Source organism: Mercenaria mercenaria, chromosome 19 (genome assembly GCF_021730395.1).
Source record: "Mercenaria mercenaria strain notata chromosome 19, MADL_Memer_1, whole genome shotgun sequence".
In the NCBI taxonomy this organism is placed as follows: Eukaryota; Metazoa; Mollusca; class Bivalvia; order Venerida; family Veneridae; genus Mercenaria; species Mercenaria mercenaria.
In genome coordinates this window covers 10828140-10853053 of record NC_069379.1, presented here as the reverse complement: position 1 = coordinate 10853053, position 24914 = coordinate 10828140, and the positions used below count along the sequence as shown (strand labels likewise).

The window sequence follows — 24914 nt, the reverse complement described above, 5'->3', positions numbered from 1 at the left end:
ATCATAACCAATGCTCATATTGTCCAAATTATGTAAATGTGTTCAATATTTATATTTCAATTATTTAGTTTATAGTATTGTATATATGTTACCTTTCTGTGATGTTATATTATATTTTTTGTCATAGTTATGTAAATCACTCAAATGTGGAAATAAAGAGTATATATATATAACACACCCTGCTTCATAGTTTTCGTAATTGCATTAATTTTGAAGATTTTGACTACATTTGTATTATATAGCAATGGATTGTTTATATGTGTGTGTTCGGGTTTAACTTTTTTTCAACAATTTTTCAGTCACATAAACGACGGTGTCTACTTGTACCAGTGAGCACAATGCCCAACTTTATAGTGATGCCTCACTGGAATATCACGCCGTACACACATGACATGATACCTCACCCAGTCATATTATACTGACACCGGGCTTACCAGTCTTACTACTACCCTCTTAATGCTGAGCGCCAAGCGAGGAAGCTGCAGGTACCACTTTTCATATATTTGGTATGACACGGCCGGGGATCGAACCCACGGCCTCCCGCACCCGAAACGGACGCTCTACCACTAGGCTACCGAAGCGGATGTTTAGTAGATTCATTTGGTTTACATCAGGAAATGCCAGGAATGGAATTTATTGCAATAAGAACTTAAAAATACTCTTTAAAATGTCGAAAAAATGCTGTAAGACGATGTTTTTGAATGCTGACGACCTCTTTGTCGTGTCTTCCTGCTGAGGTTATAGTGACTGAAGTCGCTAGGGATACTTGACATGCGTTACTTAAATGACATTAAGGTTTACCCTTAAAGTAACAGAATAGCAATTATTGTTTCCTAACGCATCACTTATTCGTATATGGGCTACCACGAGTCACATATTTTTAAGACTGAACCATACAAATCCATTCATTTCATAAATACAATTTATCGAATTTGTCCTTTAGAAAATCCTCTTGGTATCAATTGATTCATAAGTGTAAAAGTGACGTTATATCTATACAATATAACTTTGATATTGAACTTAGTGCAAATACTCCCTTTCATTGTTTTTTTACCTATCTTTTTCTTGCGTTTCGTAAATGTATGCGTATGTAAGTATTTTGTGTTTATATATGAACGTGCTCGCGTGAGTTAATCGCGAAAATATGTGGAGATGGCTGTTACTGCACAGGCTACTGTCATATTAGACATGCGAAAAACAGACTTTCTTAAAAGATAGAATATTGAATATGAGTTAGAAAGAACATTTTTCTAAGCTAAATCTTGTATTATATAGAGGATAATTGTTGGTTTCGGTGTAATATCACGTTATAATTTCACCGAGTGGGCACCAAAAGTGATATTTTCACGAGTGGCGCAGCCACGAGTGAAAATAACAACTTTTGGTGTTCACGAGTGAAATTACCGTGATATTACATCGATACCAACAATTTTTCTGTTTATTTTATGTCTAAAACTCTACTTTTGTTGTGTTTATTTCAATAAAATGTCGAAATTTGCGGGAAATTTTATCAGGAAGCATCGCAAAGATGACGTCATTTTAACGACGTCATCGTCATATTGTTTCCGGCTTTCAGTACGCTCGGTAAACTTTTTGACGTTAATCCGGGTATCAGATTTGATAATTTTCACTGAGTGGCCAGTGAGTTTATCAGGATATAATTCACCGTTATATTTCGATAAACCACCGAAAAACATAAAATAAATAATAATAATTGTTCAATCACTGTTATAAATGTGTATGCCAGATTATAATCGGGTTGCTTGCCTCTAGACACTGAACTGTGGTGTTGATTTCAATATCCTGTTAGCAACTTATCACTTGCTGTAAATAGCTATTTTTTCTAAAATGTTGTTGTTTTGTTCCTTTCTTTTCCGTTTACGTTTTTCTAGTTTCATTTCAATGTCTGACATATATACACAGATAAAAGTGTGTCATTATTTTTATACGATATATAGGTTAGTAATCTTCAGAATATTTCTTGACATAATATATTGCCACGTATGTAGTAGAATATTAGATACGTGATACGACTCGTAAGTTGTTATACTGTGTTTTATTTAATAAAATTGTATGTTGTTTCGATATATAGCATTATTATGCTTATTTTAAAATCAATATATAAATGACACAAATAGTCAAAAACATTGCGTTCATTTTATATTATCTAGTACATACTAAAATGAGCGATTTATTTCTATTAATATGTCTATGAACATCAAACTATATAAACAACAATCAAAACAACACTTTGTCAAATGTTCTATTTATTTTATGTTCTAACATGATAATTATGCTCAAGGTTACAACAAATTATTCATAAGTATACCTGTATTTTTACAAATTGAAAAGTAATTAAACATATGAGTTGTAATAAAATCAGTTATAGATGGCGAACAAAAATTACATGTAAGTTTCTTTGTTTCTATTCAATTTAATAATGTGATTAATCCACGTGAATAAGCACTCCTGAAAACATATTCAGGTAGTTAGAGCTTTGAACTAAATTGCCTTGGACGACCGTTTTTAAAAATACACGACTACCTCTCCTATCCGGAGGACAACAAATGTATCAGCAGAATGTCATTGGAACTTATCATTATATAAAATTTCACGATTGACCTCAGCAGAATCAGACATAACTGCATACACGTAACCGAAACTGTCTGCATATACACAAATCTGTGATGTAAAGAAGTATTTCCCCGCAACAGGGGCAGTAAATATGCCAGTCCTGTTGTTGTATCCATTGCCTTCGTTAGAAATTACTGTCGTAAAAATAACTGTCTGTCCGACAACTTGCGATGTATCAGAAACTATCTTTGCTCGGAAGTGGACATCTTTCCCTGAAAATCAAACAAATATTCTTCAATCTTAAATGTAGTCTATTATTACAAATGACAATATTTTGATGTTTATACTATATTCAAATGTATTTCAAATGACGTTAATCGTAATCACGGAATTAGAAACATGGCATTGATTGGGTATGTGGTACTGGCGTGTTAAATGTGTGGGGTTTTTTTTAATTTTATTATGTTTAAAGACAAGAGAGTGTTGATCAATCTACCACAACAGACAAGAATGCAGTGCAATTTTTGTTGTCCTTAAATATCAAGCAGATATCATATATATTTTGTGTAGCATTTTTTAACTCATTATTTTTAAATGTTAGACATCTTTTAAAAATGGCTAAATATATTAGCACCGTACACATTAATGGAGATATTCTATCTAAGCTTATGAACTTGATAGACAAATAATGAGAAAAGAGTAACCTATGTCATTATTTTGTTGCTGTTAATATTAAAGCATACTCACAACACAAGTTATTATTGCAATACATGACATGTAATGAATCCCCCTCACAATATAGACCGGTTGACGATGGACGAGGATTCGAACATGTCCTAGACCTTGATTTTATTCCTCTCTCGCAAGAAACACTGCAGGAAGTCCAGGTGCCCCAACTCGTCCAACAACCATCTAATATGACGAAACATTATTAATGCAATTCAGATTCTCATGAAAATAAATAGGTGAATTTAAATTTTTGTTTGGTTTACTCATTAGAAAACATGGATTCTGAATTCCCATTACATTATTACACATAGTAAGTTACAGATGATTAATTTTGGTCTATGTGGTATCTACTTCTAGCATTACTCTTGGTATGTAAAACCTTAGCATTAGCATTACCATATTTGAGCCGTGCCGTGGGAAAACCAACATAGTGGGTATGCGACCAGCATGGATCCAGACCAGCCTGCGCATCCGCGCAGTCTGGTCAGGATCCATGCTGTTCGCTAATAGTTTCTCCAGTTCCAATAGGCTTTAAAAGCGAACAGCATGGAGCCTGACCAGACTGCGCGGATGCGCAGGCTGGTCTGGATCCATGCTGGTCGCATACCCACTATGTTGGTTTTCTCATGGCACGGCTCATTTCACTAGGTTTGTTGATACTTTTAAGGTTTGAATATAAAATTTTCATCAGTAAATTGAAAACGCACGGGCCATTTATATTGACCATCAAGCTTTATAGTAGATTTTGTCATAATTGAATCCTGCTGATTTTAGACAAAGGCTAGAGATAGATATACTATGAGAAAGAAATAATTTGAAAAATTGAGTGATATAAATTAAATCATACACTAGGGCAAAATCTTGGAAAAGTTACGAATTCAACCGATTTCATAATCCATAGAACTTAATATGTAAATTTAACCAGCTAATATAATAATGCTGATTTATAAAACAACAAGTGTTTATCCGAAAAAAATATATTTTCATTACAGCGCCAGAACAATTTAAGTAATTTTCCTTTCTAAATAATACGTGCATTCCTAATAAATTAGATGAACATGTTAAATATATGCTGTTCATGAAATTTAAACAATTAATACACAAAACTGAAAGTATTTGCGTGCTAAGTATTAATTTTCACAAGTTATCTACTCATATTTAAAACGGTTTACATAATACAAAAAAAAATCATTTAAAATAGTCAGTCAGAAATATGTGTAGTCCTGTATGCTGCTGACACTGCAATGGAAAATTAACAAGATAATAATTATAATGATTGCATTTCGAATGAATATAGAACAATCCCGTTAATAACCCTTTTTAAAACAACTATTTTTCTTGTCATTTCATTACTTAAGGGGCCTCCGTGGCCGAGTTGCTAAGGCGGTTGACTTCAAATCACTTGCACTTCACCGCTGTTGGTTCAAAAACTCGCTTGGTGTGAAGAATTTTACGTATGAGTAGGCCACCACGCTGGCTTACGGAACCTAAGTGGTTCTACCGAGGTACCCGCCCGTGTCGTATATAATGCTCAGATGCGCACCCAGGGTCTTCTTCAACCATCAGAAGCTGGAAACTCACCATATGACATAAACTTGTGTCAGTGTTACGCCAAACCAAACAAAAATCATTATATTTACAAGTACGATGGTGATTTTTAAAAAATGCTGTCACTTAATGTCTCCCAAAGATACCATTGTATATAACAGCATGAAAGTTTCACGTTTCATATTCTACCTGTGAGATATCCATTTATTTCAGTTACAGTTGACAAAGTTTTCCATTGTTGTACAGTGGCTATATTTAATGAAACGTGAAGAAAATTAGAAATTAGAGTTAACATTAAAGCCCAGGTTTCTTTCAGGGTAACTCCAAAAAATTATTATCTGAATTTTGTCGTATCCATGGTAGTTATATAGTGAAGTTAAGAACATCTTTGCGGTTGGTAAAGAGTCAAGGGTGTAAAAATAGTCTTCAAGACCGTATCCGTCCTGGCAGGCATGTTGTTGCAGTAACAAAGAAAAAGGTACATAGAAGAATGATGGTCGATATACTATTATCACACTATAGGCATATTTAAGAAGGGATCGTTCATCATATTCTGACCGACAGTTTGAAATTAAAGAAGGTTTGTGCTATTGTGACATTTATTGACTCATGACCAAAAGTCAAAGCGTTTAGACTGCGTCAAAAACTGCTGATTCACATTAAAAATGTAATTCCAAGAAATGTTCTGAGTTGTTTACTTGGTAAATTATTATGAGGCCCAGCGACGAGTAGATAACAAACAATACTGGAGTAAAACGTAGGCAAAGCCGGATATTGCAAAAAAGGACAAAAACAATCCAAGAATTTTCTTCAACTCTAGTGGCCCCTTTGTACAAATTCCTTGCAAAGGGGATTAAACCATCAATGGCAAGTTGTACAAAAAGTACTTAACGCTTTCAAAAATTCTATCAAAATTTAAGCCTTAGTATAGGTCTGAAATGCATACTGCTTATTTATAATAATGCCTCCGCCCACAAATGTCAAACTGAACAGACATTCTTAGAACAAGAAAAAGTTATTCAGACTGCATGAGCACCCACCATTTTCTCTTGACCAAAGCCCTTGTGTTTTTTTTTTCTATTTCTGTTGCTGAAAAAGTGCCACTGGCTTTGCAAGTTTTCAGTGTTTCAACAGTATATATAAGGAAGACCACTTTGCAGCATTTAGGTCATAAATAGCAAGACTGCAAAATTCTGTTTCTGTGCAGGGAGAATACTTTAAATGGATGACGTGACAATTGCCATGATCTGATTTATAAATCAGATATACGAAGACCAATGACAGAATTTACTGAATCACCCTTGTTAGCAAAAAAATATTTGTTTGTTTTGGGTTTAGCGCCGTTTTTCAACAGTATTTCAGTTATGTAACGGCGGTAAGTTAACCTGATCAGTGTTCCTGGATTCTGTAAAAGTACTAATCTGTTCTCCGCAAGTAACTGACACCTTCCCCACATGAATCAGAGGTGGAGGACTAATGATTTCAGACAAAATCTTTCATCAAATCGTCATGAAGAAATTACGCCTCGCGCGGAAATCGAACTCACGACCCCGCGATCTGTAGATTCCTATTGAATTTAGCGGGCGGGCTCATCAGAAACAGTTATCAACCAAAAGAGACACCAGTAAACATGTCATAAGAAGAATTGTTTTTTAAAAACAGTTATACGTTCTGAAATATATTTTCGTTCGTCATTCTCTGATAGTTTAATATGAAGCGGCATGCATGAAATTTGCAAAGGAATATAAACCGTCCTTACTTGCACAAGGAACAGACATGCACAATCTATCATCCATTCCTTCACCGAAACAATGATCCCCATACCTTTCAGGGTATGGGTTTGAGCAATTTCGGTGTCGTTATCGAATCCCATAACCACACGTGACTGAACAAGATTCCCAATGCTCCCAGTTACTCCATCCTCCATGAACTACATAATCAAACATCTCTCATTGATAAATTTCATATATATGAGCCGTGCCATGTGAAAACCAACATAGTGGGTTTGCGACCAGCATGTGTCCAGACCTGCCTGCGCATCCGCGCAGTCTGGTCAGGATCCATGCTGTTCGCTAACATTTTCTCTAATTGCGTGTAGGCTTTAAAAGCGAACAGTATGGATCCTGACCAGACTGCGCGGATGTGCAGGCTGGTCTGGATCCATGCTGGTCGCAAACCCACTATGTTGGTTTTCTCGTGGCGCGGCTCATATATCTTTAGCAATAAAAAACACTTCAACTGTTCTGTTTTTTTTCCTTCGAAAATTTGTTACGTCAGTCGTATATATGGTACGAAAATATGTTGTCTTCAACATTTTGCGTTGCAAGACAGACAACTACGTTTCCGTTGTGAAAACATCAGTAACATCACTATCACGCGCATGTCGACAAATCAAATCCAATTGTCTGGGTAAACTAGAAATCCGAAAGAGGAAAATCGTGATTATATCTTCAATTGGCTTTATTGTTTGCGTCATATAAATGCATAACGAACAATCCGGGAAAAGGCCGCTTTATCCCGTGTTATATCCTTATGTTTCATTTTTTAAACAAATGTCTAAATTTTCTTATTTTGGTATCTTAAATGAAATCAGTGTAAACAAGTAATTACAACATCCAAAATTTCATGTTTGGTCTTTCTAGTTAAGGTGACGACAAAAGTCATTTTCTGATTGTCACATCTTACTTACATACAGCCCTTTACCTACATGAAATAATTCTAATTCTCAAATAAATGTAATCATCCTCAGCATTATTCATATATTTGGGACTTTTAATCCAGTATTGAACAGGTTAACGTCAAAGTGTTGCTATAATTTGTGTTCAATTCTCACGAAGGTATAAAAATTCGCATGCACTTTTATATAAGCTACAGTTGCTGTATTATTAATCATATAAGCGATTTTACCTGGACAAAGCTCCTCCTTTTTGCAGGTTTTTTAATCTGTGTCATTTCCTGTACAATCCAGTCCACTATTGACAGGAGCTGGGTTCGTGCACGTTCGTGTCCTAGTTTGGGTACCATTATTATAAGTGACATCACAAGCTGACCACTGAGACCATTCTGCCCAATTTCCGTCAACTTAAATGAATTGGGATAATGGGATCAACAGATGGTTAAACGGATTTTTCTGTGTTTTTGCATCGCTTTAACTTTTAGACTGCTGGTGGCAAGGGATTCTGCCTTTGTGACCAGTGCAGACCAAGATCAGCCTGCACATTCCTGCAGTCTGATCATGGTCGGCACTGTTCGCTATTCAGTCAGTAAATTTTCAGTAAACTCCCTTTCGAATAATAAATGGTATTGCCCAAATTGAATAGATATCATACGAGACTTGTGGAAATTTTACTAAGCAACAGTTAGTACACAGCAAACAACATCAAGATATTTACGCATTGTTCAGTATGCTACAACAGTTAGATCATTGGGTATTGCCCACCTTAAAAAGTCGCTCCACATTTTCGTTCAGTAATTATCTCTGTTCTGGTTCTTTTGGATCATAGAGTCTATTCGGTATAACTGAATAACAGAATTCGGCTTAAGCCGATAATTTGGGGTGTAAGAGATATTGCACATTTCATTACCTCTCATAAACAGCCCCAGTTAAATTTGCCAAAGGGTAGATTTGTGTTCTTGTAGATTTGACTGACAATGCACAATGAGAGGATAATGAACACATCAAGAGAGCAAACACTGCACAACTTATGTACATATCCGAGAGAGAGTTTTTATTTCACCTACATACAGACTTCAGACTGACACCGCGCTGGCCCCAAATCAAGCTACACTTGAGACCAAAGATAAATATATATAACGAATCGAAATGCACTTTAGTGCGAATTTTACATAACAGTTTACATTCTGTTTAGACATACATACCAAGCGAGCAAAGGCCACACAATTTGAAACAGACTGTTTTAGCATGATTGATGTCCTGGCAGATATTGAAAATTGTGTTCATCAAAGCACAATCCACCTTGACGTCATCTATACATGCTGCCGCTGAAGCAAATAATTTAAGCGCAAACATTGATCAAATTGTTCGAAGCAAAGCAATGTTGTTTAAAAGCAGACAAAATTTTCGTGTGGATTAATTATTACACAGTTACCGTGAATATGGATTTATTTTATATAATATCAAATAGTTTCTATCAACCGGGGCCCAAGCTTCCAAACAACTTTAAGTTAATTTGCACAATATCAGCTCTATTATTTCATTTGTTCTAAATACAACGCTTCCGGCTTTTAAACTTTAAAACACTTTTTTTTTCTTATAATAGTTATGAATGGTTGAAAACGTCCAATAGTTCAAATTCTATGATGCAAAAATTTGTACTCGAAACCAGATTGCTGTAATCACCTTACTGTAATTACTTAGAACATCATTAAAATGTATTTTTAAATATTCTTTGTGTGTGATTGCTTCGAACTTTAATAACTTCCCTTCTTTATACAACTTTTACTCGAGTTTTAATTACAGTTAATATGGTAACAATGACATACGTTTCAATTGTTCGCAAAGGTATTTGTTACAATTGTCAGTACTGCAACATTCGAGACAATCATTTGCCTCACGTTCTGTGAGGTCCCGTCCAACAAGTGCACCAGCTACGTGGGATTGCTGGCCACATACCTAAAACAAACGAAACACGCAGTAGTTTTAATACAAGAATGGTTTACCGTTCATTTTATCTTGATAAGAATAAACCCAACTTAAACACATCATTCAGGGACAATGTAATTAAGGATGACTACCTTTAATAGGCCTCAATTTCACCAAAAGCGTACATACAACTTGATAATGTAAGCTTTGAAAATGTCAGACGATAGAAATAAGGTGCATATTGACAAGTTATATAGTGACAGAAGTTCTCAAAAATTTCCTTTACATTACCTCCCCTGAAAATTTTGGTTTTTCATAAGTTATCTCCCCTAAAAACTAGAAAAAAAATAATTTTCTCCATTTCCCTATGGGGAATTTTAGAATTCTTTTTGATATTTGTATCAGAATCATAAAATGCAGCTTTCTACCACATAATCATCTCAAAACTCAAGCTCATATTCTCATAATCAAAGAAATTATATATTTGCCATAGGCATCAATGTTAACTTCAATACCGATTATCTCCCCCAAAACTGATAAAATTCGAAAAATCTCTCGGTGAAACGTTTTTAATTTTGAATGTCTTTAAAGTGACCAAATTTCATTTAAATATTACCATCCAGTTACAAGATATGAAATATGGCTATAACACCATGTTATCCTTAAGGTACAAATGTAAAACTCTTTCAGCAAATAAGCGTCGAGATGTTGAATTCATTTAAAAACAAATATTGCCTTTACGTTTTGGTCAATATGAAACCGTGTTTGCTGTGCTCTGTGCTTCTAGGAAATCTACTCTGACCTTTTAGTTTTTATCGACCTTTGGAAGAGTGCTATCATCCTCGGGCTACAATCTCAGTCAATAACACCACACTTTTCCAAGGTCAAGAAATTTCTATTTCGTCCTCACTAAATGGCAGTAATTGTGTATTCTCATTTTATGTCTATGTATTTAGCATACAAACGAATACAAGTCTACAATTACAGCTATAAACCAAACACGTCAGACAGAGACAGAATAATTCGTAATATATTAAAAAAAATTAATACAAGATTAATCTGTCAGTTCGCGAAGTGTTATAAGACTAAATTCTTTTTAACATACATTCGTCAGCAGTCAATGTATTGGCATATCTACCTTTGGAGGGAAACTATTTCAATATTTGGTCATCATTGATAGCATTACCAGTACAAAACAAAATTACCAAATTTATGTAAGATAATTTATTTGGTGTATATTTTTGTCTTTAAATACCTGATGATTCATACAACCTAGAGTGTACAGCAGCACGACTGAAATTTAAAGCGATTAGTACTATAATAAGTGACAAACTATTCGGATATGTCATGTTTCAGAGGGAGGGTTTGTATGCACAGTCTTGTTTAAGTAGGTCTTTCAAGTAAGTTAGCAAAATGAAACAAATATGACCAAACGTTGTTAGAAATATATATTGAAAGCGCTGTTACCCATGATATATCTCGTGTAGATGACACATGTTGAAAAATCGCTTTACATACGTACTTGGAGCTTTTACCGGAATCCTCGAGTGAGTTTGTATGAGCAGTCAAGAAATTATTACAATTAAAACATCAGTTAAGAAAAATTAAATAGGCATTAAATTAAAATTAAATCTGACTTATTAATAAATTGAAAACATATTTGCAAAACCTTACAGCCTTACTGTAAGAAAATGTTAGGTGAACAATTCTACTTAATCATGTTTATATCTAATTTGATCGTGTAATTCAAAGCCAGAATCATAAGATTTTGCCTTACCTGTCCATAACGACAACGCATAGTACTCACACAGTCATTAACATTTATTATGTTTGAACAGTTATGGCATTCGAGTGAACCTTTAAGTAGGAAATAAATTCATGGATACTTAATATTTTGTTTAAAATTTGAAAATCAATTTATCTGGCGTTACAATTTTTGTAATAATGCAAAGATAATATTATTGAAAATTTAAGTTCAAACATGTAACGAAATACGCTATTTTATATGTATTCCGACGTTTGTTCTGAAGGAAGTCAACTTGATGAATCTCATTTTCAAAACCCATATACTACTTCAGATGTTGAAATACCGCGTGACACGAAGTTTTGCAACAGATTTTTAAGGAGCTATTGGCAGTCACAGTCTTCTGCGCCAAGATAAATTTCCGCCAAATATTCAATTTAAAATTGAAATTGCCACAAAACTGAATATAAGCTTGAAAGCGATTTCAGTAGCTTTTTCACTTACAGTTTTTACATCTTTACACGTCAAAAATTATATATAATGTACGTACAAACTGGTAATACACACATTTATAATTAAGGCGTCTGTTGGTCATATTCAGCAGTGCTAATAACTGGAAGTTAAACTGATATAATCTTAATTTATGGGTTTGATTCATTTCTGGAATGTGGCAAATTTAAATATAGCGTAAATGCAAAACTACGCAGAAATGAAGCTATGCCGATACATCGATTTAAAAAAAAAATCGCTAAGAGTTTGTGCCACTAAAATTAAGTGCCATGCAATAGTGCTAAAGTCACTTGTTCGTGAAAAATATTGTTGAATATGACATCAAAATGAAACATATTTACCAACTCTTCGGAAACTAAGAGCGGTCAGATCCACAAGTATGTCTGAAAAACAAGCAGCCAATTAACCTTTAGCCTGCTAAATTTCTAAAATGGACTGGTCCATCATTCAATTTGGGCAATACCAATTACTTTCCAAAGGAGTGTTCACTGAAAATATACTGCCTGAATAGCGAACAGTGCAGACCATGCTCAGCCTGCACATCTTACAGTATTAAAACATATGTATATTTATATATTAAATGAAATAATATTTAAAGTATTGAGGAAAACTTTCTCTTACAAAGAATATGCATCTCCTTTGCTTGTCTTAGTAGAATGCTGTATGCTAATATATTCTGCCTTATTTGGTCAAAATGTACGAGGGTGCTTTAACGACGTGCAAAAAATGTTGTTTACATCAGAAAAGGGGACCACAATTTCGTTTTATACACGAGTGGATTCGTTATCAAGTCGGTCTTGTCTAAAAGAAGATCACCTTTAGACCTGACGGAGTTACATTCATGCGTTCCTTTTCTTGCTCTATCTTAAGCAAAGGCCTCGAGTGTATGCACGTGTTGACATTTCTAAATAGACCATTTTTATAAAATAAATCAGTTCCCTAACATACTGCTTTTTGAAAACTGATTTGGAAGTAGGTATAAAATGTTGTTTTTTTTTGTTCTTGCTCATATTGTCAATGAGTAAAACTTCGTTAGTGGTAAAATCAACGTTACGTATGAAGGGCAATACAGTAAAAAATGGCAATGTATTGGTTTAAACTGTACGCTTAATTGAACTTTGCGTGTAAGAGTGACCTCTTATGAAATTAAGTAACTAATGTCTCTCGAACTTTTTATAATTTTTGAATGTAGAGATTTTAAGGGCACTGTCGAACTGTCCTTGAAGAAATCTATATAGTGGTGATATTGCAAAAAAGAACAGTTATTTTTTCTTTCCTTAAAACAAAATCGCAAACAAGTTCAACGAAAACATGTCTGAAATATTTTTAGACTCGATAATAGGGTATAATTTTATCACTTAGATAACAGGCTTTCCAGTGTGACATTCAGACTTACATCATTCTAACTTCATGTGCTTGCTTTTAACACGATGGAATGTTATATCTAAAGTGCATTTATCTTGCTTAGAAATATACACCTTATCAGATAAATGTGTATTAACATTTTGCACGTGCAGTGAATTACTTAGTAATTTTCCGTATCATATGTGTATAACGGATTGATACTAATCCGAATGTTGTTTGTAGCAAAGTCACAAAGTGTCTTTATGATAAGATAATTTACTTATGACATATTCAAGACAAAAAGTGTGGGGGGGGGTGTCATTTTGTAAAAGTCCAAAATAATTTAACAAGCATTTATGTGTTTCTCACATATCATGTATTTGTAACTTTTATTGCTTCTGTTATGGTAAGTCTCTGATGTTCCTCCTGCTTGACAGACAAGTGTCTCGCGTCCTTCCTGCATAGTACTGAAATATGTCATGTTTTCCCTGCTTGATTAAGAAGTGTGTCTCATCTTCCAACTCTGCGTGATTAAGAAGTGCCGCACGTCGTTTACGCGCGGTATAGAAGTGTCTCACTTTCCTCCTGTTTGATATAGACGTGTCGCACGTGCTTCTTGCATGGTAAAGAAGTATCTCAAGATCATTCTACTTGCTTAAGAAGTGTCGCAACTCTTTCCTGCGTAAAAAGTAAGTGGCCAATCTTCTTCCTGCTTGGTAAAAAAATGTCTCACGTCCTTTCGTCGTATAAAAGAAGTGTCCAAAAATCCTTTCTATATAGCAATGAAGTGTCTAATGTTCGTCTTGCTTGATAAAGTGATAAAGTAGCGGCTCACGTCCTTCCGGCATGGTAATGAAGACTGTCGCACGTCCTTTCTGTGTGAAAAAAACATAATCAATTAGCGACGTTTTATTCAGTTGCAAAATCTCTCTATGGACTTCTATCCAACAACGATGCGAGTTTTGTGTTTGTTAAAAGAGTATATTTATGTTGTCAATATCATGTCTTCTTTTATCATTCATTTGACGTGGGGATGTAATTCATATTTACACTGTCATGTAACTTACACTGTCATGTAACTTTGGAACATGATAGTGATTAAGGTATAGGAGTATATCTTCAAAACACAGAAACATTTTATAAACGAAAAACATTTTTACCAACAATCTACCTGCCCAATACATGTTCTGCCGTACTATCCCGTACGATGGATACTTAAAACATTCTCAGAAAGTTGTCCCCCTTTAAAAATGAATACCATGAGTATGTAAACAATTGCTGAAAACTACGTTCAACCTAGTTATGTGCAATTTCAGCACTGGCGCATTATTGTAAATGCACCGAAACGAAGATATGTAACAGTTCTTTGAAAATGAGTGAGTTTTTAAAGGTGCTGAACTGTCCGAAAGTGTGGCCCCTTTATGCAGCCCTTTTCTGGAATTCAATGTATATATCAGTAAACTGACAGTTGTTATGTAGAGTAATATACATGTACATGGTTTATATGCTGTTCAATTGTCATGCGAAACAACATTTTCTTTCTATGATTTGGTGTTGTTTGATTTTTTTTTCTAAAAATGTAAGGCTAAGTCTTAAGTGAGATTAAATGCACCATCAACACGTTTAAACTTTATGTAGTGTTTTAGGTACTGACCGTTAAGAGGCGATGCTCAGGTGTGTTTTTAGGCTGGCGATTTATTCGCCAGACTATTACTACCATAAATCGTAATTTCAACAATGTTCAACAAAAGTTCAAAGGTGCTGAGACTGACAACACAAATTATAATTCCATGCGCAATTCAAATAGTTCGCTACGTTGATCAGTTTTGCCATAGAGTTGTATAAAGATTGTTAAACTTACCTGTTTCAATAAATCTATTTGCTTTAACATGTTATAATAATGTTTTATTTTTCTAACGGTAAATACTTGAAAGATAATATTAGAAAATATTACATAATGATGGTAAATTAATTCGCCGCTATGAATGAAATGTCTGTATGAATGGAACTTTTTCGTAACTCAACACTGTTGACCGTTTCGTTATAGATTACGACCCCGTTCTGTAAATAGCTTATTAAACAAACGCTGGATCCGAGAAACAATTGTCGATATGAATTATACTGCGCATAATTCGACGACCTGACATAACATGGAAAATAAGAAATATGAAATATTAATTAAAATGAACTTATAGTGATATGAGTTATGTCAGGTCTTATATTTAGGGCTAAAGTTATAAGAATCTATTCTTTCAGATCATTTGCTATAGGTACTACGGGACGTAATCGCTGCGTGGAATTGCCACAGTAACGTGAGAAGAAACAAATGACCACTGCGTACATGCTATACATATATACATATTTTTTTTTATTTTTTTTTTTTTTGGCTATTTCTATACTAAATTCATTTTAGAAACATTCTGGCGAATGCTGAAAGATATATTGTAAAAAGTGCTTTGTCACAATTTTGTTTAAAGGGTGGGGGCGTAGATGTAAGCGATTTTTGTTTAAACACACGTTTTCAACTGTATTTCAGGTTATATTAAGATATTGAACCCGAAACGGTAATGTCTAACAAATGCATTAATTGATACAGTCCTAAGTTAACATTGTTTCGCACTATGTTGCATCTTTAAACGACTTTTACCGTGTCGTTGTTGTTTGATTGTTTATGTTTATTTCTTTATCTTGTATAAATTATGTTTTTTCCTCCAGCTGAAACAGAGACAAGGTGGGGGGGGTCCCAGTTAGGTGTCTGCGCAAAATATTTTTTTATTTTATTTATACTTTATGGTAATATACCTACATGCATTAAGTTTCATTAACAAGCGTTACTGTTACCTCTCTAACACACACATACGTGCGCGCGTGCACGCACACACACACACACACACACACACACACACACACACATACACACACATACGAGAAATACGCCTTTTCATTGTAATATTGTGTCGATGCATTAATACAGTTCGATCCGTTTTGGGAGTTATTAGTCTTTTAAATAGTATTTACGATCATTGCTGGCAGAATGTGAAACAACGAACGTGACAGTGTTGTGTCATATACGTGCAAACAGAATACATACTAAAGTTTGTTTATGATAACATTGTTTCTAATATAGGGAAGAACTATGTACTCGTCTGCTGGCTCGAGTTGTTCTAAATTACGTTGTAAAATATTTTACGTACACTATTAACAAAATTATTTTGGCACACATTGAAGACATACAAGTACTTATCTTTAGCGTCTTATAATGATAGCAGTGCCGTTTTACTATTTATTAGTCCCCTACTGGTTGAAAACCAGTTTCGGGGACTATAGGAATGCGCTTTTCCGTCCGTCATTCCGTCCCCGCGAAATGATGGTTAAGTGACTGCATAACGGTACTTTCTCTTTGATGTCATTCATTCCGTTCTGTTTATGTGACCTTTTTTTATGTGACTGTTTTAACACATAAATACCGTTTCGTCCATGAAGGGATTTTAATATTACTTGGCACAAATGTTCCCCATGATGAGACGACGTGTCATGTGCAAACCCCGGACCCTTAGCTTAAAGGTCAAGGTCACAATTGGAGGTCAAAGGTCAACAGGGCTTTTTTCCTGTCCGGTCCATAACTCTGCCATCCATGAAGGGATTTTGATATTATTTGGCACCAATGTACCTCATAATAAGACAATGTGTCGTGCACAACTTTCAGAACCCAAGCTCAAAGGTCAAGGTCACACTTGGCAGTCAGATGTTAACATGGCATGAACAGGGTCTGGTCCATAACTTTGTCTTTCATTCAGGGATTTTAATATCACATGGCACAAATGTTCCCCAATCTCGGACCCCTGGCTTAAAGGTCAAGGTCACAATTGGAGGTCAAAGGTCAACAAGGCTTTTTTCCTGTCCGGACCATAACTCTACCATCCATGAAGGGACTTTAATATTACTTGGCACAAATGTTCCCCATGATGGGACGACGTGTCACGCGCAAAACCCAGACCCCTAGCTCAAAGGTCAAGGTCACAATTGGAGGTCAAAGGTCAACATGGCTTTTTTCCTGTCCGGACCATAACTCTACCATCCATGAAGGGATTTTAATATTACTTGGCACAAATGTTCCCCATGATGAGACGACGTGTCAGGCGCAAAACCCCGACCCCTAGCTCAAAGGTCAAGGTCACAATTGGAGGTCAAAGGTCAATAGGGTTTTTTTCCAGTCCGGTCCAGAACTCTGTCATTCATTTAGGGATTTTAATATTACTTGGCATAAATGTTCCCCATGATGAGATGATGTGTCATGCATAACACCCAGAACCCTAGCTTAAAGGTCAAGGTCACAATTGGAGATCAAAGGTCAGTTGGACATTTTTCCTGTCCGGTGTATAACTTTGTCATGCAAAATAGGATTTGAATATTACTTGGCACAAATGTTCACCACTATGAGACGGAGTGTCAATTGCAAGAACCTGGTCCCTAGGTCGAAGGTCAAAGTCACAGAGGCCAAAGGTCAGATACAAGAATGACTTTATCAAGAGCATTTCTTTTTAATTCATGGAGGGATTTTGATGTAACTTGGCATAAATGTTCACTACCATGAGACGGATTGTTGTGCGCAAGAACCAGGTCCGTAGGTCTAAGGTCAAGGTCACACTTAGAGGTCAAATGCCAAATTCAAGAATGACTTTGTCCGGAGCATTTCTTCTTCATGCATGGAGGGATTTTGATGTAACTTGGCACAAATGTACACCATCATGAGACAGTGTCATGTACAGGTCCCTTCTTTAGAATTACTTCCCTTTGTTGTTACTATAAATACCTTATATTGTAACTTTTTTATTACTACTCATAGGGAAAAATCGAGACCACTTTTCTGTAGTACAACATGTATGTTACATCCAATTTTGAGGTGTATTTTGACCTATCTCTACCTCGGGTAAGGATTTTTGTGTGGACTTAGAATTTTTTTTTTGGATTTTTTTTTTTTTTTTTTTTTTTTTTTTTTTAAGATTAACTTCCCTTAGTTTTTACTATAAATAACTTATATTGTAACTTTTTTTATAACTGACCGTAGGGAAAAACCAAGACCACTTTTCTGTGGTACAACATGGATGTTACTTTCAAATTTAAGGCGTTTTTTAAGGTATCTCTGCCTGGTAAGGAGTTTTTTGAGGATTCAGAAAAACAAAAGAATTACAATAATTACTACACAACCATAGAATTAAAATTCCATTTGCAAATACAGGTGCTAGTGTAAAGAAATTTGCTATGACGGGCGTATATTGTGACATTCTGGCACTCTTGTTTTTTATGTTTTATTTACTATAAACAACTTATATGATACCTTTTTGATAATCGGCCAAACTATAGGTTTTTATACATGTATACAAATTTTAATCCAAGTGTTTTATTATAACATATTGTAGATATAGTACAATATTGTTTATACATTATTGACAAATATCAGTTCATTATGTTATACTGCGGTAGAGAAAATTAGTTGCCTTCCAGTAGGGGACTTTGTATTGCATGGCAATACTTCATTCACTTGTTTACTTTATTTTGATATCCTAAATTCATTATGCCACATCCTCAATTAGTTTTATGATATCCTTTAAATGTATTTAGTGGTATCTTAAACTATAGTGTATTCACTAATTACAATTTAAGATATTAGAACATGTATTTGCAATATCCTAAAATGATTTAAAGATAAATTATTTAAGTATATCATAAAAAATGAATATTGGATATCTTACAATACGAATACTTTTTATGTTTTCAATTCGATTCAGTGATATCCAAAAAAAAATTTAACGATGTCAAAGATATATTAAATAATACCAATAATTAATTTTAAGGATGTATTAAAATATCTTTGTTTTTATGATATCCTAAATTCGATTTATTGGTATCAATAAGTTAAACAAACAGGATTATTGTTCGGTTTTAACTTATTATATAATATCTTATAATTGAGTATAAGATATCCAAAAATTCTTAATTTTTGGATATCCGTAATTCATTCCATATTATATTAAAACCATAATTAATATAATGATATACTAATATATATTAAGCAATATCACAAAATCGATTCATTTCGGGATATCCTTAACGCTATTTCACGATATCTGAACAGTTCATTTTGTAATATCCAAACATATTATTTATGGACTTTATTACGTTTAATTAAATATTCATTAAATTGACTTAAGGCTCTATCATAAAAAACGTATTTTGAGATATCAAATAATATAATTATAGATATCCATAAATGTATTTATGATATCTATAAATGCATTTAATTATATCATAAAATGGTTAATATTATGAGCGAGTAGATAGTTATTTAATTAATTTTATTGCTAACGTACACATTATTTGATAAAAAACTCTTAAGAGATTATCAATGTCTCATTCATACTACATTATATATTTATAACATATAAAAAAGGTTTTACCTAATAATAGAATACAGCGTGGTCATTGCATCATCGTTAGCCATTTGATTAGTCCAACATTTGACAGACATGCAAAAACAAGTTCCAGGATATACTTGCCAACTATTCAATGTTAAATCGACTCCAATCTTTATTCGTAAACAATATTAAGGGAGGCTCAAAGGATCCGAGCCCCAACCCAACCCCCACCTCTTAAATCCGGCGAGCATATACTTTTGGTAGCCTAAATTAGAGACATTTGTCAATATCGTAAAAATGTTAGGCTCCCGATTCGCTCGTAATGCTGTATGTAAATAGTATTTGTATTTACTGAAGTGGTAGGACAAAACAAAAGTCAGATCAGGAAGCTCTCAACTTTGCTTTATTTGTTTTGAAAAAGTGCAAATTTTAAACATTTTGTTGTGCCAAATATTCATTCTCAAAGTCAAATATACATCAGATTGCATCAATTGATGTATACATGCCCCCAGGACCCCCTAGCAACTTTGCGCGGCCCCAGTTGAACCAAACTGCTGTATCTTCTCCTGAATGTGGCATTTTTGAAATATTAAGAACAAGACAACATGATACATTATCAATTTATTTACAAGTAATATATCAATAAAATTTAAATCAGTTGTATATCTATAAATGAAAATACATTTTTTTCTTTTACAAATGCACTACGTCAGGTAGTCAACTTATTGAAATAACAAATGCCAAAAAAATATCTAGATAAGGTCAAAAATCATCGATGTACTGCTTAGACCTGTCTTAAAAAAATTAATGTAGTAAACCTCTTGGGGTTATTTATTAAACTCTTTTCCATTGCATGGCAATGATAGAATTTTATTGACATATAATGTGTCGTTGTACCATTTTTGAAATAAATCTATAACTGTTTTTGTACAATAATGTTGCGCTTCTGCACTGATAATTAGGCTCCCCATTTACCTCTATCAGATACCTGTACATGACGTTGAAGGACATGCGCCGACAGTGACGTAATAAAACTGTACAAACCAATAACAAAGATCAGTGAATGACTTTCTTTGGGTACTGTGAAATGCTCATGATAGACATTAAATGTATTGCACAAAACCAGACAAGAGAAAATTTGCTATTCAGAATTCTTTCGCCATTAAATCGTAACTGTATCAACAATCATATCTGAAAGACTGAAGTAACTTGATTTTGCCGATTTTAAATAGCCGTTGCTAGCGAGTTGCGACTCCGTGAACGAATCGTCAGGGGAGGTAACTTGAGGTACATATTTGGACTAGCAGATTTAAAACTATTAATTTGACAAAACGGCATCTTCCAACTTGATCACAGGTAAATGCTTATCCAAATGAAAATCTGATACTACTGTAGTGATAGAGGGATAGTACAAAATTAGGAAACTGCTTCACTTAATAAATGGTATATGGTAAACAACAATGCAAAATTCAATGTTACTGATATTCAACACTGCAACCATTGTAACCTTACGCAGTCATGTTGTACCTGACGTTACGTTAAAAAGTTCAGCTGGCCATTATGACAAAACAGTACGCGGCGGCAAAAACTGTATCGGCTAGTAATGCCGACAAAACAACACCATTTTTGTTACTATCAATATTAACATTGGAAATAAATGTAGTTTCCATAACATATCTGTTATAGTACTTATTGATCGTTTGACTTTTACAAGTAAATCTTTTTCTAAGATATTAATAATTTATACAGATGATAATGATTTCACGTATAACAAGTATCTTATGACTTATATGGTCTATATTTATAGTCTTGTAACATTTTACGAGAAGAGACCTTATGTCAAAAAAGTAAATGTTCATATACTTTAAAAGTTTACATAAAAATGGACATAACTTGTGAAATTTTCCATTCTTGATAACGGTCAGGTCCTTCTTTCACTTGTAACATTTTGAATAGATAATCTTTGGCTGTGATGACAGATCATTTCAGCCTATATCATTTCGATATCGGATTAACACTTTTTACAACTCCTTTAAAATTACTTTTATTAAATAAATAAATACATTGTACATGCATTTCTAAGAATTGTAACAGCGTTTGGTTCTCCCTTTTTGAGGTGTAAAGTTTCAATTTTTAATGCGTTGAGTCATATATGGATGTGTATAGTACAATATTGTTTATACATTATTGACAGATATCAGTTCATTATGTTATACTGCAGTAGAGAAAATTAGTTGCCTTCCAGTAGGGGACTTTGTATTGCATGGCAATACTTCATTCACTTGTTCACTTTATTTTGATATCCTAAATTCATTATACCACATCCTCAATTAGTTTTATGATATCCTTTAAATGTATTAAGTGGTATCTTAAACTATAGTGTATTCACTAATTACAATTTAAGATATTAGAACATGTATTTGCAATATCCTAAAATGATTTAAAGATAAATTATTTAAGTATATCATAAAAAAGAATATTGGATATCTTACAATACGAATACTTTTTATGTTTAATTAAATATTCATTAAATTGACTTAAGGCTCTATCATATAAAACGTATTTTGAGATATCAAATAATATAATTATAGATATCCATAAATGTATTTATGATATCTATAAATGCATTTAATTATATCATAAAATGGTTAATATTATGAGCGAGTAAATAGTTATTTAATTAATTTTATTGCTAACGTACACATTATTTCATAAAAAACTCTTAAGAGATTATCAATGTCTCATTCATACTACATTATATATTTATAACATATAAAAAAGGTTTTACCTAATAATAGAATACAGCGTGGTCATTGCATCATCGTTAGCCATTTGATTAGTCCAACATTTGACAGACATGCAAAAACAAGTTCCAGGATATATATACTTGCCAACTATTCAATGTTAGATCGACTCCAATCTTTATTCGTAAACAATATTAAGGGAGGCTCATAGGAGCCGAGCCCCAACCCAACCCCTACCCTTAAATCCGGCGAGCATATACTTTTGGTAGCCTAAATTAGAGACATTTGTCAATATCGTAAAAATGTTAGGCTCTCGATTCGCTCGAAAGGCTGTATGTAAATAGTATTTGTATTTACCGAAGTGGTAGGACAAAACAAAAGTCAGATCAGGAAGCTCTCAACTTTGCTTTATTTGTTTTGAAAAAGTGCAAATTTTAAACATTTTGTTGTGCCAAACATTCATTCTCAAAGTCAAATTTACGTCAGATGTATTAATGTATACATGCCCCCAGGACCCCCTAGAAGCTTTGCGCGGCCCCAGTTGAACCAAACTTCTGTATCTTCTCCTGAATGTGGCATTTTTGAAATAATAAGAACAAGACAACATGATTCATTATCAATTTGTTTACAAGTAATATATCAATAAAATTTAAATCAGACGTATATCATTAAATGAAAAATACATATTTTTCTTTTACAAATGCACTACGTCAGGTAGTCAACTTATTGAAATAACAAATGCCAAAAAATATCTAGATAAGGTCAAAAATCATCAGTGTACTACTAAGACCTGTCTTAAAAAATGAATGTAGTAAACATTTTGGGGTTGTTTATTAAACTCTTTTCCATTGCATGGCAATGATAGAATTTTATTGACATATAATGTGTCGTTGTACCATTTTTGAAATAAATCTATAACTGTTTTTGTACAATAATGTTGCGCTTCTGCACTGATAATTAGGCTCCCCATTTACCTCTATCCGATACCTGTACATGACGTTGAAAGACATGCGCCGACAGTGACGTAATAAAACTGTACAAACCAATAACAAAGATCAGTGAATGACTTTCTTTGGGTACTGTGAAATGCTCATGATAGACATAAAATGTATTGCACAAAACCAGACAAGAGAAAATTTGCTATTCAGAATTCTTTCGCCATTAAATCGTAACTGTATCAACAATCATATCTGAAAGACTGAAGTAACTTAATTATGCCGATTTTAAATAGCCGTTGCTAGCGAGTTGCGACTCCGTGAACGAATCGTCAGGGGAGGTAACTTGAGGCACATATTTGGACTAGCAGATTTAAAACTATTAATATGACAAAACGGCATCTTCCAACTTGATCACAGGTAAATGCTTATCCAAATGAAAATCTGATACTACTGTAGTGATAGAGGGATAGTACAAAATTAGGAAACTGCTTCACTTAATGAATAGTATATGGTAAACAACAATGCAAAATTCAACGTTACTGATATTCAACACTGCAACCATTGTAACCTTACGCAGTCATGTTGTACCTAACGTTACGTTAAAAAGTTCAGCTGGCCATTATGACAAACAGTACGCGGCGGCAAAAACTGTATCGGCTAGTTATGCCGACAAAACAACACCATTTTTGTTACTATCAATATTAACATTGGAAATAAATGTAGTTTCCATAACATATCTGTTATAGTACTTATTGATCGTTTGACTTTTACAAGTAAATCTTTTTCTAAGATATTAATAATTTATACAGATGATAATGATTTCACGTATAACAAGTATCTTATGACTTATATGGTCTATATTTATAGTCTTGTAACATTTTACGAGAAGAGACCTTATGTCAAAAAAGTAAATGTTCATATACTTTAAAAGTTTACATAAAAATGGACATAACTTGTGAAATTTTCCATTCTTGATAACGGTCAGGTCCTTCTTTCACTTGTAACATTTTGAATAGATAATCTTTGGCTGTGATGACAGATCATTTCAGCCTATATCATTTCGATATCGGATTAACACTTTTTACAATTCCTTTAAAATTACTTTTATTAAATAAATAAATACATTGTACATGCATTTCTAAGAATTGTAACAGCGTTTGGTTCTCCCTTTTTGAGGTGTAAAGTTTCAATTTTTAATGCCTTGAGTCATATATGGATGTGTTCTCTTACAGTCTGAACGAATTTACCCAGCGCCGAATATATTTCATCCGCCATGTCTATTTAGTTTTGCTACGTAAAATGTAAGAGTTTGTCCAATTTGAGCACGTCATTTTGCCCTAAACACTGAACAGATCCGGCACCAAAGCATCTTTTATTGTAGTTTAGTAACGTAATATTTATCATATACCTGTATAAATTCTGCAAAGAAAAAGTACATCTTGTTTTTCGCAAGTAAATACGAAAAGGTAGAAAACTAATTCTGTTTGTACTCTAAATTCTGTAATGTGCGTGCACAATTTTTTTCATTTATTGATGTTTATGACCTGCCATAGTTGTGAATACTGCAAACCCACTCAGTTCTATTTTAACATTGATAAACCTTGATGTTCCTTAGTCAAGAACAAAATAGCAAGCAAAAAGGTAGATCAGACAAAACCCTCCCGAGCCGAGTACAATATCGCAGATCCACCTACTATTACAATAACTCTTTCGTATCATTATTGCACTAGAGCAAAAAAAAATGTTTATATTTAAACGGATACA

The 24914-nt window shown here is 33.7% G+C and overlaps 1 long non-coding RNA gene across 1 annotated transcript; it reads right to left on the bottom strand.

Annotated features, from left to right (window-relative positions):
* Positions 1-4217: 4217 nt before the first annotated feature.
* Positions 4218-9480, bottom strand: LOC123542426 (uncharacterized). Its single transcript, XR_008368751.1, has 3 exons — positions 9355-9480; positions 7759-7932; positions 4218-6781 (listed from the first exon to the last, which is right to left on the bottom strand). It is a non-coding gene; the product is annotated as an uncharacterized LOC123542426 (long non-coding RNA).
* Positions 9481-24914: the final 15434 nt, after the last annotated feature.